Source organism: Gorilla gorilla, chromosome 6 (genome assembly GCF_029281585.2).
Source record: "Gorilla gorilla gorilla isolate KB3781 chromosome 6, NHGRI_mGorGor1-v2.1_pri, whole genome shotgun sequence".
NCBI lineage: Eukaryota > Metazoa > Chordata > Mammalia > Primates > Hominidae > Gorilla > Gorilla gorilla.
The window spans coordinates 56,492,586-56,507,546 of NC_073230.2; positions in this window are offsets into that span (position 1 = coordinate 56,492,586).

The following is a 14,961-nucleotide window of genomic DNA, read 5'->3' on the forward strand; positions in this document are numbered from 1 at the left end:
TCCCAAGGGCAATGAGGCATTTGCCCCTGATTTAGGTGACCAGGCTGGTACTCCTATCCAGGGTCCCTTCATTTCTCAACAGATATTTATTGGGCACTTGCCATGTGCGGGGTCTTGTACTCAGAACTGGATTGATTAAGTTATAGCTCTCAAGGCAGCCACAGTCTATTAGGAAAGCAGAGAAGATTATACATCAGAGATAATACCACATGATAATGCTTCACAAAAGGAAAGTACAATATCCTAAGGGAAAAGAGGCTACCTGAGGAATCTGAGTTAATTCATTTGAGCCACCTTCAAGGAATAAACAGGAGATTTATAAAAGCAAACTGCCATGGCTGAAATTTCAATTCACTTGGCAATTTGGAATTTATGTTAGACTCAAAGGTGTTTAGTGCCTCCTGCCACCCCCACAAAAAAGTGTCCAAATGTATTCCAAAAACTTACTAGAATATTTGCATTGAAAATAATGTTTATGGTTGGATATAAGGATATTAACCAAATACACTTACATCACTGATTTTTTAGACAAGTGTCAGACTTTAAGCAAGAAGTATTAGGATATCTACAGAAATAGCTGAAAGGGAGTTCTTAATTAAGCCCATCATTTTTGACTGTATTAACTGTAGGGAGACAAACAGAAGGGTTGTCCAGTGGTTCTCCACTTGTTGAAATCTCTCTGGAACTTTCATCAAAGAGAAGTATTAAATGCATTCAGATGTTTGAAATGGGTTTTTTTTCAACAGCTCAATGGATTTTGATATTTTCTCAGATAGATTGAGCCAGTTGAAGACTAAGCTGGAGAAGCCTTCAGCCAGTGAGATTCTGCTCCTTCCCCGCCATATGAAAAAAGGGTTATTACGGCTTCAGAGGATTGAATTCTAGATATTTTGGTAATTGCTAAGAAGCATAGAAGTAAGCTCTCCTATCATAAAAATATTAAAAACCAATGCAGTTTAAATTGTCAAAACAAAACAATCCCTTTATGTATAGGGACCACAGATGGATGGATGATGCAATGTGAATGATAAATGACCGTAAGCTCTTTAAGCAAATGCTAACCTCTAGCTGGGATGTTATAGGAGTCCCATTCAGAAACAGACTTTGCATTGAGCTAGCCATGAAACCTTACACTTGATTTAGTCTGTGATACTGCCACAGTTTCATCTTTGCCTTCAATGACTGATTCCTTGTAAGAAATAAAGCTGCAGAACCAAATGCACACTCTCTCTATAGCCACTTGAGACAGCAACATTTGCAGTCTACTTGGTATAATTGCAGATTTAAAATTACATTACAATATTTTCTCTTTTCTCTTCCGTTTTTTTCTGAACAATTCAGGTCAAAAGTTGCTAGGTGGGTCTCAGCAAGGTTATTTTCTGCAGTGGGTGGCAGGGTCCTCGCTTAGGTTATCAGAGACCCAGCTGTGTGGAGACTGTCAGTGGGTTGGGGAGGGAGGTGACAGCTCAGCATGGGTTATTGGAGCTCTACTGGAATAAATAGAATGTCTGAGGGGCATGAGTGATAACAAGAAATTGGTTCCATACAAAGGAATCCATTAAACAGGTAATGATATGAGGATATTGAGAGACAGACTCTCACTGTCAGAGAAGAAAGTTAAGTATCCTAAAAGGGAGAAAATTACAATGAACCTTATTGCATTTGGATATAACTGTATAAACTAATTTCCAAATATCTATAAATAAAAATAAATGTCTATATTTAAAAGTAAATATAGACGTAAATGTGCATATAAAAATATATACACATGTACATTCCCTAGTGAAATTCACTGAAAAAGCCTGCTGAACATCAACACACACATTTTGGATTTTAAAGATCATTTCACATTTCTAACAGGCACCAGGGCTCTTGAAAGAAATAGCTGATTCCAGGGCAGGGGCAGAGAAAGTACAAGATAAGCCTGGAACTTCTTTCTTTTCACAAAAATGTAAAGAAAAGCACAAAAAATGATAATGATTGATAAATTAGGCTCCTCTGGCCAAATATGAGACAATTTAAGCACCGTATTAGTGATCATAATCTATTATAATTTGTTGAATAAAATGATGACCCATGAGTCTATATTAACATAATTTTTTCAAATGAGTGAATAAATGAAAAATTTGATGAGGAAGAGGATATTCAAGTAGTTTCAAAGTTCTTCCCAATAAAAAAATAAATTATAAAGGAGAAAATAGTAACATTACAGTGGAGAAGACTGACAGACACCATCTTAATCAAGCAATCAAAATGAATATCATCAAGAAAGGGGTAGATCAACATCATATGTTACCTTATAGGATATAATGAGAAAAAGTAGCATTGTTTTTATGATATTCCTTATGAATCTAATAATAAGGAAATGTCCAAATTGAAAGACATTTTACAAATAACTTGCCTTCATCTTTCAAAAGGCTCAAAAGCATGAAAGATATGAAACATCTAAGGAGCTGTAACTAATGGAAGCATAGTAAAGATATGCAATAAGTGATTAGGTATTGGATCTCTTGCTTGCTATATATTGGACAATTGGTGAAATTTGAGTGAGGTCTAAGGTGTAGATGGTGGTTATGTGTCAATGTAATTTCCTGATATTGATGTCTGTACTGTGTATACATAAGAACATGTCTTTGTAGGACCTACAGGACATACACACTAGGAGTTATACTCCAATGGCTTATAAAAAAAGAATTGTACTGTTTTTGCAATTTTTTATGGAACTTTGAGGTTGTTTTATATGTATATACATAAATAAATTTATATGTATAAATAATATATAAAAATCAATTTGTATATATACAACTATAGTAGAGAAAGATTAAGTTTAATGAGTGCAAGACAGCCAAGTGGGAGAACTGGTGTTATCACTTAAACCAGTCTCACTGAAGGCTTGAAGGTTAGAGTTTTTCAAGTATAGTTTGGTGGCCAGGGGATTAGAGGATAGGTGCTGCTGATTGTTTGGGATGAAATCATAGGGGTGTGGAAAACAGTCTTCTTGCATTGAGTCCACTCCTGGATTGGGGACCACAGGACTGGTTGAGTCATGAGTCACAGTTTCAGATGGGGTCAGTGTGAAAACCATCTCAAAAGACCAATCTTAGCTTCCACAATAGTGATGTTTTCAGCAGGAGCAATTGAGGAAGTCACAAATGTTGTGACCTCTTCCCACGTGACTCCTGAGCAGTGAGAGATTACAGAAACTATGCCTACTTTTTAGTAGAATGCAGGCCTCTCCAATAATTCTAATCTTGTGGCCTTTCATTAGTCTAGCAATGGCAGTTTCAGCCCCCCAACAAAGAGGGAATCCATTTTAGGGAGAGACTATTATCCTTGCTTCTAAATTAAACTATAATTTCCTCCCATGGTTAGCTTGGCCTATGCTCAGGAATGAGTGAGGAGAGCCAGCCTGTGAGGCTAGAAGCAAGGTGGAGTCAGCCATGTTAGACTTCTCTCACTGTCATAATCTTTGCAAAGCTGGTTTCAGTCTCTGCCTTAGGCTTCAGTATACCTAAATTCTGAGGTGTGAGCTACAGAGATGAGAAATAGCCAGTGACCAATCTAACTTCTTCCTACTGAAAGGGGACATGGTTTGGGTAGGGGTCACCCACAGTATAAGAGGAGTGAAACAATTTTGCAGTTGTCTGTATGTATTTATGGGTGCCTGGTTTGGGTCTCAAGGTCTGTATAACAAAAACATTAGTATTAGTATTTACAGTTTTAGTACAGCACTTAAGAGAACAGCAGACTGAAAAACAAATAATGAGCCCTAACATAAAGAGTGAGGGTCTTTGCTTCAGGAGTCCCTGCAGAACTGACCTGAAAACTTGAGTGGTGCCGCTGAATGACCTTGAAAACAAATCAGATTTGAGGTCACCAGTAGAGACTCAAAAACAATAGACCAAGTTGGAATCCAACAACAGGTATAATATAGTTTTATTACCTGAGACATAATTTTTCTCTCTCCAGTTCCCTATTTTTACCAAAGACAAATCATAGCAGCACCAATTTATTTGCAAAACACGTTTCAGTTCCATTATATTTGTCCTAATTATTTGCATAAAATGAATTATTTTCATAAGGAATTTTAGATTTAACCTTTTAAAAGCCTCTTGAGCCCAGCCAAAGATTTATCTGTGCCTACAGATACCTGTACAAATTGGGTGAATTCCTGTCTTCTTGAAGTCTCAAAATAGCTTGGGGTTTCTGGGCTTGTCAGAAAGTGACATTCTTTACTTGCCACAGATCAGGAACCCTGCACAGGACAAGATATGAGGCCAGTTTCTCCAAAGGGCTTTTATTGGCCCTATAAATCAACTTCCGTTCCACAAAGCAGTCTGAAAACATGTCATTCCAGTAAAAATCTTGGTAAAAATAACCAGTGTCTCTAATTGTGTTCTGCTATAAAAGCTAATACCTATATTGCCATAAATTAAGAATATTCACCAATAGTAAAGTATACTCCTGTGAGCAAAATTTGGAGCACATTTCTCTCTACCTGATTTCTCCAGAATTTGGAAACTATTGGTTGTAAGAATCAAAACCAAAGTAATCAGCAACATTTTGAGTAAAAACTCATGTTATTAACTCCTGCTCTACTTGATATTGGGCCAGCAATCCTTACAAACACATCAGCTCTCCATGAGAGTTCTCAAAGTTATTGTTCTCTATTTCAATGACACAATTTTTAAAGTTATCAGGAACCCATCAGAGCACCCAACAGAGTCTGATAGCTAGTTATAAAACCACCTTTTGAAAAGAATTAAAGTAAAACAAAAAATATATTTTTAAAATTAAAAATTAGATGACACCTTTGTATAAATACTTAAACATTCTGAAAATTTTCATGTATTCAAAGATAAGGAAATAGGGAACATCAAACTTTTTGTAACATAAAAGATTGGAAATATCATTACCATACTGGACAATACAATCAGTGTAATTATGGCACTGTGAAACAAAGAATTACTTACTTTCTGACTCATGAATCTCAGAGAAAACTTAGGCACTGCTGTGTTCCTCAGAGCTCGGAAGAAGTGTTGCATCACAAAGGATGGGCACGATACTCTGATGGTCCTCATGTGTGCTCCAAAAAGGGGCCTGGTAATGTAGTGAGGCTCTAATGAGACAAATAGGCTGCTTATAAGGTTCTGGAGTGAACTCATATTATAGTGAGCAAGATTTTGGAGAAAGGTTGGATGATAATCCTATGTGAGGTAGAATAAAGAGAACCAGTCCTATGAGAGCCTGTATCTATGTTGTTTCTAATTTTGGTGAAAAGGAGAAAAACCATCTTCAGATTGGAAAAGACAGATCAAACATGAGCAGGAAGGAGTAGGTGAGTTACTTAGGAGACACAGTGGGTATTTGTAGAGGCAAAGACACAAATATTGGCTCTCAAAACTGGCCCAAGTGTTTTTTTCTCCAGGCATAAATAGGGTCCTTGTAAAACTCTCTGGCATTCTGAGGGATCAGGAAATTCAGTGTGAACAGAGGTTCACAAGATGGGTAGGAACTGTTTCAATCTTTAGAAAGGAAGGAGTAGGCCATGGGTTACTCCTCATATTGTAAGTTTGTACTTCAAGACACCATACTATGCAGTATGCCTGTGGATATGCTGGAGAAATGGACAAATGTGAGCTGATTAACACTAAATGGTTGAAGCCTTATAACACAGATGATAATGCACTGAATTACTGACTTTAGTTTATTGATCTGGGTGATACAGTAACAAAACTGTAAAGGAGAAATAAGGCTTTGTGCTTGAGCTAGTTCTCTTCAAGATGTTTTCAAAACATGTAAGATTCCTCTGCTCAGCGTGTAAGACTCCACAGTGTGTCAAACAAATTGGCCCTGTGTGAAGACTCCATGGCTTGCAGCCTGCTCACCCTTACAGACTCCATTTTCCACACTTGCTCCCTGAGTGTCCCCAAGTAATCCCTCCTGTGATGAACTTTGCCCTTTCATACATCTGAATATTTTCTCTGTATCTCCTCTGTTTGAAAGCTTTTTTTCTTCTTTACCTCCTGAATGAAATGCTATAAATGTTTGGGAAGTAGTAGCAAGATAGGTTTTAAAATTAGAAAGACCAATTTTCAAATCTTGCCTCTTTTGCCTGAAAATAGCAGGACAACTGGAGCTGTTACTTAAACTCTCTTGACCTTAGATTTCTTCTCTGTACAATGGATATGGAGGATGTCTCTAATTGAGACAGTTGTTTTTCAGGATCAAATTAGGTAATTAATATAATGCTTTTATCACAAGTGCTCATGTAGTAAAGATTAATAAATATTAGCTGCCATATTGTCATTGCTATCATTATACCTGAGGCTGGATCAGGGTATCATTAATAGTCTGGGCTTTGGCTAGATATACCAGCTGTGTGACTGTGGTGACTTTATTTAAACTCTCAACGATTCAGTTCTCTTATCTGGAATATCAGGACAGTAAAGGTTGTTTTGGGAATTAAATGAGATAATGCAGATAAAACTGGCATGTGTCAAGCACTTAATAAATGTTAACTGTTTTCATTACTAGTTGCATTAGTCAGGCTGCCATAACAAATACCATAGACGGGGGCCCACACATCAGAAATCTATTTCTCACAATTCTGGAGACTGGAAAGTCCAAGTTCAAGGTGCTGGCAAGGTAGGTTCCATTCTGTATGTGCTTCTTCTTGCTTATATGTCGTTCCCATCCTGCTGCATGTTCACATGACCTCTTCTTTGTGAACACCAGGGAGAAGGAAGAAGTTCTCTGCTGTCTATTCTTATAAGGGCACTAATCCCATCAGACCAATTCCTTACCATATGGCCTCATTCAACCTTTACTTCCATAAAGAGCCCTCTCCAAATATAGGCACATTGGGGGTTAGGGCTTCAACATCCAAATTTTGGGGAGGACGTCAGAATTCATCCTGTAACAGTATTACTATTGTTGCTACTATTTTTTAAGGTCTAACATAAATATCACCTTGTATTTTAAGCCTTCTCTTACTTTCTCAGAATTCTTTCCTCTTTGTATTTATGTCTTTATGTATAGAGATGTATTTCATCTTAAAAAAGGTTTAAGTTACTGGCTTCACATACAACTGGCTCCCAAGAAACTTCAATAGAACTTTACTGAAAAAATGATAGAACAAACACATTCATAGGGAATTGATATCATACTTATTATATGTGACTGTAGATAGCTGGAGTAGTTACAGTGGGTGGAAGTTATGTGGATTCTGGGTTAAATACTGAGGGAACTTTCTTACAATTAATGTTGACTGAAATAGAAATAGTTTGCCTCTGTGGTAGCATTACCAATTTATTCAGCTACTTTGTTCTGAATAGACTTGCCCTAGTGACATGTTTGTGGCTGAAAACTACCTGAGTTACCTGGGGCAATGCACTTCCTCTTTATGGGCCTCATGTATAAAATGAGAAAGTTGGTATGGATCTTTCTCTAAATTGTTTTTCATTTCTTCTTTATTGCCATGGAGATGATTTTTTTTTTTTTGGTTGTCACGTTCTAGAGTTTTATTTTTTTCCTAAGAAGTCAAATATGCAGGTAAGTATTCACCTTAATCTTGAGCCCCAAGTTATCTGCTTCTTTTACTCACAACACATTAAGTTAAAAGAGCAGAAACTCACTTGAGCTAGCTTAAGTAAAGGGAGGTTTATTGTAAGGACATAGCAGGCAACCTCATGAGCATCCAATAATAAAAAATAAAAGAATTGGACCTGAAAAGTCAGATTCCAAAGCTATAACTTCTTCCCTGCCTAATGACAGCATTACATTTAATCTCCATTTCTCTCCCCTTGCCTGTTCCATCATCTCTCTTTTGAATTACTAACCTTCTCTGTTTCTTCATGAGTGTGCCCAACCAATGGTGATAACTGCCCACTCAACTCAATCAATAATGACACAACAAAAACAAATTAAGCCAGACTTTAGTCTCTATACCCCTTAATTCAGTTGGTTGAAATGAGAAAACTGATTTTTTCAGAACTAGCCTTGGATGGTGGCCCTTGGGTTGGGCCTCCCTTGTACCAAGTAGTTGTGGTTGGTGGTAAGTGGAAATAGGATCACAACTTCCAGGAACTACACGTAGGAAAATAAAACTGACTGATAAAATAGCCACAGAGATGGTCTATAAATATGCAAAGAATCCTATAATAAACTGCTGAATTTCAAAGACCTTCAGGGAATGAAACATGAAACATGGTCTAGGGAAAACAGCAAGATTCTCAAGATGCTAGCAGGATAATGTGGACCCACAGAGTGAAGCCATGTTGGTTCCCAGTAAGGCTGACTTGAGAAAGTGTGCTTCTGTTGATATGGTTTTTCCTTTTATTTGTTAAGATATAACATATATATGTTATATATAACACATATGTTATATTATATATGTTATATATAATATATATATGTTATATATATTTAATATATATAAAGCAAAAAAAGCAGGGGTTGCAATCCAGTGTCTGATAAAACAGAATTTAAACCAACAAAGATCAAAAGAGACAATAATGGTAAAGGGATCAAGGCAACAAGAAGAGGTAACTATCCTAAATATATATGCACCCAATACAGGAGCACCCAGATTCATAAAGCAAGTCCTTACAGACCTACAAAGAGACTTAGACTCCCACACAATAATAATAGGAGATTTTAACACCCCACTGTCAATATTGGACAGATCAATGAGACAGAAAGTTAACAAGGATATCCAGGACTTAAATTCAGCTCTTCACCAAGCAGACCTAATAGACATCTACAGAACTCTCTACCCCAAGTCAACAGAATATATATTCTTCTCAGCACCACATCGCACTTATTCCAAAATTGACCACATAATTGGAAGTAAAGCACTCCTCAGCAAATGTAAAAGAACAGAAATCACAACAAACTATCTCTCAGACCACAGTGCAATCCAATTAGAACTCAGGATTAAGAAACTCACTCAAAACTGCACAACTACATGGAAACTGAACAACCTGCTCCTGAATGACTACTGGGTAAATAATGAAATGAAGGCAGAAATAAAGATATTCTTTGAAACAAATGAGAACAAAGACACAACATACCAGAATCTCTGGTGTGAAGAGGGAAAATTTAAAGCAGTGTGAAGAGGGAAATTTATAGCACTAAATGCCCACAATAGAAACCAGGAAAGATCTAAAATTGACACCCTAACATTACAATTAAAAGAACTAGAGAAGCAAGAGCAAACACATTCAAAAGCTAGCAGAAGGCAAGAAATAACTACAAGCAGAGCAGAACTGAAGGAGAAAGAGACACGAGAAACCCATCGAAAAATCAATGAATCCAGGAGCTGATTTTTTGAAAAGATCAACAAAATTGATAGACCGCTAGCAAGACTAATAAAGAAGAAAAGAGAGAAGAATCAAATAGATGCAATAAAAAATGATACAGGGGATATCATCACTGATTCCACAGAAATGCAAACTACCATCAGAGAATACTACAAACACCTCTACGCAAATAAACTAGAAAATCTAGAAGAAATGGATAAATTCCTGGACGCATACACCCTCCCAAAACTAAACCAGGAAGAAGTTGAATCTCTGAATAGACGAATAACAGGTTCTGAAATTGTGGTAATAATTAATAGCCTACCAACCCCAGAATGTCCAGGATGAGAGAGTTTAACAGCCGAATTCTACCAGAGGTACAAAGAGGAGCTGGTAACATTCCTTCTGAAACTATTCCAATCAATAGAAAAAGAGCAACTCCTCCCTAACTCATTTTATGAGGCCAGCATCATCCTGATATCAAAGCATGACAGAGACACAACAAAAAAAGATAATTTTAGACCAATATCCCTGATGAACATCAATGCAAAAATCCTCAATAAAATACTGGCAAACCGAATCCAGCAGCACATCAACAAGCTTATCCACCATGGTTAAGTCAGCTTCATCTCTGGGATGCAAGGCTGGTTCAACATATGCAAATCAATAAACGTAATCCATCACATAAACAGAACCAAAGGCAAAAGCCACATGATTATCTCCATAGATGCAGAAAAGGCCTTCGACAAAATTCAACAGTCCTACATGCTAAAAACTCTCGATAAACTAGGTATTAATGGAACACACCTCAAAATAATAAGAGCTATTTATGACAAACCCACAGCCAATATCATACTGAATGGGCAAAAACTGGAAGCATTCCCTTTGAAAACTGGCACAAGACAAGGATACCTTCACTCACCACTCCTATTCAACATAGTGTTGGAAGTTCTGGCCAGGGCAATCAGGAAAGAGGAAGAAATAAAGGGTATTCAATTAGGAAGTGAGGAAGTCAAGTTGTCCCTGTTTGCAGATGACATGATTGTATATTTAGAAAACTCCAGCATCTTAGCCCAAAATCTCCTTAAGCTGATAAGCAACATCAGCAAAGTCTCAGGATACAAAAATCAATGTGCAAAAATCATAAGCATTCCTATACACCATTAACAGACAAACAGAGAGCCAAATCACGAGTGAACTCCCATTCACAATTGCTACAAAGAGTACAAAATACCCAGGAATCCAACTTACAAGGGATGTGAAGGACCTTTTCAAGGAGAACTACAAACCACTGCTCAACAAAATAAAAGAGGATACAAACAAATGGAAGAACATTCCTTGCTCATGGATAGGAAGAACCAATATTGGGAAAATGGCCATACTGCCCAAGATAATTTATGGATTCAATGCGATCCCCATCAAGCTATCAATGACTTTCTTTACAGAATTGGAAAAAACTACTTCAAAGTTCATATGGAACCAAAATAGAGCCTGCATTGCCAAGACAATCCTAAGCAGAAAGAACAAAGCTGGGAGCATCATGCTACCTGACTTCAAACTATACTACAAGGCTACAATAACCAAAATAGCATGGTACTGGTACCAAAACAGATATATAGACCAATGGAACAGAACAGAGGCCTCAGAAATAACACCAAACATCTACAACCATCTAATCTTTGACAAACCTGACAAAAACAAGAAATGGGGAAAGGATTCCCTATTTAGTAAATGGTTCTGGAAAAACTGCCTAGCCATATGTAGAAAGCTGAAACTGGATCCCTTCCTTACACCTTATAGAAAAATTATTTCAAGATGGATTAAAGACTTAAGTGTTAGACCTAAAACCATAAAAAGCCTAGAAGAAAACCTGAGCAATACCATTCAGGACATAGGCATGGGCAAGGACTTCATGAATAAAACACCAAAAGGCAACAAAAGCCAAAATAGACAAATGGGATCTAATTAAACTAAAGATCTTCTGCATGGCAAAAGAAACTACCATCAGAGTGAACAGGCAACCTACAGAATGGGAGAAAAATTTTGCAACCTACCCATCTGACAAAAGGCTAATATCTAGAATCTACAGAGAATTTACAAGGAAAAAACAAACAACCCCATCAAAAAGTGGGCAAAGGATATGAACAGACAATTCTCAAAAGAAGACATTTATGAAGCCAACAGACACATGAAAAAATGCTCATCATCACTAGTCATCAGAGAAACGCAAATCAAAACCACAATGAGATACCATCTCACACTGGTTAGCATGGCGATCATTAAAAAGTCAGGAAACAACAGGTGCTGGAGAGGATGTGGAGAAATAGGAATGCTTTTACCCTGTTGGTGGGAGTGTAAAGTAGTTCAACCATTATGGAAGACAGTGTGGTGATTCCTCAAGGATCTAGACTAGAAATACCATTTGATCCAGCGATCCCATTACTGGGTATATACCCAAATGATTATAAATCATGCTACTATAAAGACACATGCACATGCATGTTTATTGCAGTACTACTCACAATAGCAAAGACTTGGAACTAACCCAAATGTCCATCAATGATAGACTTGATTAAGAAAATGTGGCACATATACACCATGAAATACTACGCAGCCATAAAAAAGGATGAGTTCATGTCCTTTGCAGGGACATGGATGAAGCTGGAAACCATCATTCTCAGCAAACTATCACAAAGACAGAAAACCAAACACCACATGTTCTCACTCATAGGTGAGAATTGAACAATGGGAACACTTGGACACAGAGAGGGGACCATCACACACTGGGGCCTGTCAGGGGTTGGGGGACTAGAGGAGGAACAGCATTAGGAGAAACACCTATTGTAAGTGACGAGTGGATAGGTGCAGTAAACCAACATGGCACATGTATACCTATGTAACAAACCTGCACGTTGTGCACACATACCCTAGAACTTAAAGTACAATAAAAAATAAAATAAGTTTCCATACAACCCAAGTAAGTGCCTTAGAAATAAAATTTATGGAACATACGATATGTCTTTAACTTTATAATAAATTGCTAAATTGTTTTGCAAAGTGCTTGCAACATTTTACATTCCACAAACAATATATGAGAATCCCTGTTCCTCTGTATCCTCTGGATGTGTCAGTTATTTTTATTTTTTAGCAGTTTAAATAGATGTGTAGTGCTATCTCATTGTGGTTTTAATTTGCATTTTTCTAATGACTAATGATTTTGAACATCTTTTTGTGTATTTATTTGCCATCTGTATATTGTCTTTGATAAATTGAGTCTTTCACCAATTTATATTAGGTTGAATGTTTTCTTATTTTTGAATTTTCATAGTTTTCAATGTATTTCACACATGCATATTCACACTCACTTGCTTAATCAAATGTTATTAACAGATTTTCCTCCCTGTGTAAAGCTTATATATATATATATATTTGAAAAACAACATTTTCAACTAATTTTAGACTTACAGAAATACAGAAACAGTTTCCTTTTGTTCTTCACCCTACTTTGTCTATGTTACCATCTCATGTGCTCCCTTAATAGCATTGTTTGAAGAGCAGAAGTCCTTAATTTTGGTCAAGTCCAACTTATCATTTCTTTTTCCTTTGTAAAACATGTTTTTGGTTTCCTGTCTAAGAAGGCTTTACCTAACTCAAAGTTGCGAAGGTTTTCTCTGTTTTCTTCTGGAATATTTAGGGTTTTAGGACATATGTTTATAGTACCCATTTTGAGTAAATTCTGTATACAGAGCGAAGTGTGGATTAAACTTTATCTTAGCTTATTTTTTTGCAAATAAATATCCAAGTATTCTAGTGATTTAAAAAAAAAACTATCCTGTTTTCACTAAATTTTGTTTGCAATTGTGTTGAAAATCTCTTGACCATGGGAGAATATTTCTGTATTGTATCCTACTGCATTAATCTGTATTCTTTCACCAACAATATATTGCTTTGATTACTGAATGTTATAAATCTTAAAATCAGATAACATGACTTCTCCAAATTTGTTCTTTCTAAAGTTGTTTCAACTCTACTCTTTTTGTGTTTTCACATAAATCATGGAATCACTAAGTCTATTTCTACAATTCCCTGCTGTGATTTGGATTGGAATTCTGTTGAACCTACAGAATCACTTTGGGGACAATTAACATGTTAACAAATAGTTTCTAAAATAAGAATTTTAGGCTATTGATATGTGACCTTTTACTTTCCTAATATACAGTTATGTACTACATAATGATGTTTTGGTCAATGATGGACTCTGTATATGATGGTGATTCCATAAGTGTACAATATTATAATTTTTCCATGTTTATGTATGTTTAGAAACACAAATACTTACCATTGTTTATAATTGCCTATGGCATTCAGTACAGTGGCGTACTGTACAGGTTAGCAGCCTAGGAGCAATAGGCTATACCATGTAGCCTAGGTGTGTAGTAGGCTCTACCATCTGGATTTGTGTAAGTCTACTCTATGATGGTCTCACAATGACTAAAACACCTAACAACACCTTTCTCACAACATGACCCTGTTGTTAAATGATGCATGACTGTACATGTATACTGCTATAAATTTACCTCTATTTGCATCCAAAATTTGATATGCTATAATTTTTATTTCATTCAACTCAGAGTATTCACTAATAACCTGTTTAATTTTTTTAACTTAAACCATATAGTAATTAGAAGTTTGCTGTGTGGTTTCAAATAATTGTTTTGTTTTCACTGAGACCTTTGTGTTTTTGAATTTTAATTTGATTTTTCTTTACACGACATAGTTCATAGGATTCCAATCTTTTAAAAGTTATTTAGAATTGTTTGATAACCCCAAATATGTTCCATCATGGAAAATATTCACATACACTCGAAAAAAATGGATTTTATTTGGCTGTGGGACAGAGTATTTGATAAATATCAGAGTTCTTTTAAAATTAAGCTTATAAAATAAATAGCTATTATTTCTTCAAAATTTCTTCTTCCCTCACTTTTTTTCATTGATTCCAATTATGCATATATTGGCCCAAATGAAGTTGTCCTATAGTCACTCATTAGTACTCTTCTTCTGCCCAAATATTCTGTGTTTTGTTTTAGATATTTTAATGGCTGTATCTTCAATTTACTAATGTATTCCTCTGCTGTGTTGAATCTGCTGTTCCTTTCATTTAGTTATTGTTCATCTCAGACACTGTAGTTTTCATTTCCAGAAACTCAATTTGGATTTTATTTTTTGTATCTTTGTTTCTCATGATTATGCTCATTTCTACTTTCTTAAATATATAAATAAGTTATAAATATATAAATATATAAAAAAGCATATTAATGTCTTGTAAACTAATGTCTGGACATTTTTATCTAGATGCTCAATATTGTGATTTTATGTTAATTGGGTCTGTATCCTTTTCTTCTTTAGTTGTAAGTTATATCTATCTTACATTGTCTTTCTAAGTATTCTCCTATTATTATTAGACAATTATTAGTTCTCGTTCAAGTTACCTTTAAACAGCTTCCTATTTTTGAAGCTTGATTTTAAGGCTTGTTAGATTGAACCAGACCAGCATTTAGTGCAGGACCTATTTTCCCCACTTTTGAATCAAAACCCTTGGGTTAATTCTTTCCAATTCCTTATGTATTATTTATTTATTTGTTTGTTCGTTTTACTT